This window comes from Hippoglossus stenolepis, chromosome 17 (assembly GCF_022539355.2).
Source record: "Hippoglossus stenolepis isolate QCI-W04-F060 chromosome 17, HSTE1.2, whole genome shotgun sequence".
Lineage (NCBI taxonomy): Eukaryota > Metazoa > Chordata > Actinopteri > Pleuronectiformes > Pleuronectidae > Hippoglossus > Hippoglossus stenolepis.
In genome coordinates this window covers 21,123,273-21,127,178 of record NC_061499.1, presented here as the reverse complement: position 1 = coordinate 21,127,178, position 3,906 = coordinate 21,123,273, and the positions used below count along the sequence as shown (strand labels likewise).

General features: G+C 40.0%; 1 non-coding gene across 1 annotated transcript; it reads right to left on the bottom strand.

The window, feature by feature from the left end:
• Positions 1 to 1,698: 1,698 nt before the first annotated feature.
• On the bottom strand, positions 1,699 to 1,780 carry trnas-gcu. The gene has a single exon. It is a non-coding gene; the product is annotated as a tRNA-Ser (tRNA).
• Between the last annotated feature and the right edge of the window lie 2,126 nt (positions 1,781 to 3,906).

The window sequence follows — 3,906 nt, the reverse complement described above, 5'->3', positions numbered from 1 at the left end:
ACTTCCATATAAGTTTTTGTTACCATTTTTTAAAATTCAACTTTGGGGAAATTTCAAGGGGAACTATGCACTGTACTACTTTCAAACACAGAGGTGGGACAATCAAATGGCAGACAGTAAACGCTGTTCATATTAAACAGGGAGTGATTTCAGACACAGCGCTCATCTTGATTAAGACTAACCATAATTCACTGTAGCTATAGCTTATGAAATATAGAATATATGGAATATATATGCATACAGTTCTGTTGTCAATATCAACATATGATGTTTGGCATATTATCCAAACAATATTTAATGAGCTCAAGAAACATATAGTAACCATGTTAAGTGTGAACCATCAGTGGAGATTGTGTAAAAATCCAATATATGTTTACTGGTATAGGCTGTGCCACTGTTGCCACACAGGAAGGAGGTTCTGGGTCCGAACCGACGGCAAGGGCCGTTCTGTGTGGAGTAGAGCCCCGTGCCTGTTTTTAGGTCCCTGAGACTGGGACTGAGACTGAACCTGAGAACCTTGTTTAAAAAAACTTGTTTTCAAAATTAAAAGTAGATCAAACAAGAGGCCGTCTGCAGATTATAGATTTTTTCCAAACTAAAGTTAGATTGATAGTAAATTTTCTGTTGATCAACTGGTCATGAACTCCTTCATGTTGTGCAGGTAGTGTGTGTGTGTGTGTGTGTGTTTATCTGACAGACCTTGCTTATTTTATCAACTCATCACCATGCATTTTCAAAATAAATGAAGTGTTCAGCTGCTGCCTCTGCTGCTCCCCCCACGTGACTGCTGACACCTCTGCTGCTCCCAAACTATTTAAATCAAGGGAGACTTATAGAGAACCAATCACAAGCGGACAGCAGTGATGTCATTAATAAAGAAAATACAGTGATACACTGCTGCTGCAGATACAACAGTGAGTATGATAGAGAGAACGGAGCCTGAAATAAAAAAATCTAATTCAGAGGAGGCAAAAAAAGTATCGCTTCACACTGTCAGAATGTGAGGGGAACTTGTTGTATCGCCTTTTCGCTTTTTAATCATCCTAAACTGCAGGATTATTAAATTCAGAGACAGATGTGATGTCCCCAATCTATAGAATTCAACCGAATTATTTGTATATGCTTGTGTTTGTCCTGGGATGGTTCGGTACCGTCGGTCGATCTGTGTGATACTGGACTCAGCACAAAGATCAAAGATCACAGATCTATAGAATGAATATCAGCTGACCAGTCAATATTTGTGATTGTCCCCTCAGTATTTATTTATTTAGAGTAATCGGACTGATTACCTCACATCAGTGGATCCTAACCTCCACTCTGGGATATTATTTGGAATGGAGCTTTGAAAGTGAATAGTTTTTATTTATTTTTTGTGAGTGATCTCCTGTGTGCTCTGTGCGCCTGATGGCACAGTCACGTTCACTGCAGCGATTTTACACACACTCGTCGTTCATGATACACGCACAGTGTTAGAAGATATTATTAAAAGCTATTAATGACTGTTAATAATATATATTGGATGAATGGTAAGTTCTATTTAATATATTTAGGAGGAAGATATTAGTTAATTATTTATTCTATTTCACTGAATCTTTGTTTGTCTCAGTTCAGAGGAATCTGAATGGAACCTTTTGTCTCAGTACATGGGGTAAGAAATTTATTGTTGCCTTGAAAACATGCAAATAGTTAACTCCATTTCGACGAGGATGGGATTCGAACCCACGCGTGCAGAGCACAATGGATTAGCAGTCCATCGCCTTGACCACTCGGCCACCTCATCCTGCACATACAGTTATTCAGGATCTATTGCTTCTTTGTGTGAATATTTGGATGAAACCGGTGAGATTTGAATGCATACAGTAAATATTATCCACCTCAGACTTCCAGGGAAGCTCCTTAATAGATAATAGACATTGATTTCATTCTCCTCTCACTGGATTGCTTGTCATGTGGCACAGGAGCAAAGACATTGAGTGGAAGGACGACATCTGTAAATGTATTCAGGGTGTTGGTGCCTGCATTCAGGCGGTGATTAGCCTGTAATCAGCGAAGTACAAGCTGATTATTAGGTCTCGATCATTAGCTCAGCTGACTTCAGGGAATCTGCTTTCTAACCACCTATTTCCTCTCTTCTGCATTTCTATCCTTGATTACAACACACTCCTCTGATTTCTGTAGCTGTGGCAACGACACAGTCTTATCCGATCTTAGAGATGTCCATATCTCTCTGACCTCCTGTGATAAGAGTTTAAGAGAAGAAAAACAGAGAGTATAGTGTCACATGGTTTTCCAAACAATGGTCAAATTAAATATGAGCTATGTATGAACCATCAGCAGCTTTAGTCCTCACAAATCAGAATACTGAATAGAGTTAAGAAGAGCATAGAGATCGCTGCAAATAAGTCCAAATAAATTAGTGGAATGCAGATTCACATAGGGATTATGTAAATGAAGTATGGGGGGGAAACACTTTCCAAACTATAGACATGGCAGATTCACACTGAATTTAGAATGCAGGTCTGTCCACACAGGAGCAATGTGTTCCACATCATTCATTCAGCCCAACATTGGCTTCCTCTCAGCTGATTTCTTGTCACCGAAACAACAGTGAAAGAAATGTGCAGATTTATATCAATCTATGCAGCTGTGTTAGTCTCATCAACACTTGTTGCCTTTTTTATGGAAAACAATGCCCAGCGTGTAATGCTCAGTCAGACAATGACAAAGGTTAAGAAAAGGAACGGCCACAAGGAATAGAAGATAAAGCATAAGTGGACAGTATACCTCCTCTGGGAAATGTGGCTTTACCTATACAGCATCAGCACACTGATTTATTATGGACAACCTCACGCCTGCAGGTGATCAATCACCTCACCAGTCAGTTGGCACATGAGCTCAGTATGAGCTGAGTATTTCTCTGCATTTTCAGTATTAACTCTTAAAAGCTGAGGCTAGTAATCTTGGAGAAGCTAGCACGAGCGGGCTACGCTTGAAAAAAATGCAATCGATACATCCCACCCCCTCCCATTGGCTCTCGTGTCAAAGCTACACCTTTTCATTGACTCGCTAACTTCTGGTTATCGTGGTGTATGTCTGCCCGGCTGAAGACTTTGGTCATGTGCAGTGAGAGCGTGGGCGATGGTGCGTTCAGGCAGACCGTTTGGTTAGTGACAGACAGGTACCAAGGCCAAACATCACATTTGGACTGAATTAAATTGTTGTCCTATTTATTACAGTCCTGTGGGGGCCACACACATAGCCTTTTTTTTTCAGACCCATTTATGTACTGATGGCTTTCAGGACATGAAGAGGATTTCAACAAATAAGAAACAAGGTGTTTTGGAAACAAAATACCAACCCTACCTTTAAGCCACAGCTGAATGTTTGATTGTGGCAAGTTGATAAAGACAGTTTGGCGACACATGAACCAAAGAAAGCCAGGTACTTGAGTGAAATCTTTCCCCAGCCTGCTGACAGACGCTGACCAGATCCAGTGATCAACAGAAGCAAATTCAAGTTCAACAGACTGTTTTACTTGTTTAGACAAGTTTGAATATGGTATATGTATACTGCACAGTTAGAAGTATTAATACACAAGAGCTATTTGATGTGCGAATGATTCAGATGTCTGGAAACAGGTCAGGATGAGGCCTGGATAGAGTCAATCAGTATGAATTTCATGTTTCGCATTCGAGCCTGAAATTATTCCTCTTGCAGTTTTTAGAGCGCTATTCTACCAGCAATTAAGTATTGTGGTAAAGTTTGTCAAATTAAAACATATTAAAATCTGCTTTCCACTTGCTCCTTGTACACATTTCGTCTTCTTCTTCCAAAACATCTTTTACCCTCATGATTCTGAGGTTATCTAGGTTTCAAAAATCCTGTTTCTCTTATCGATCGGTGTCT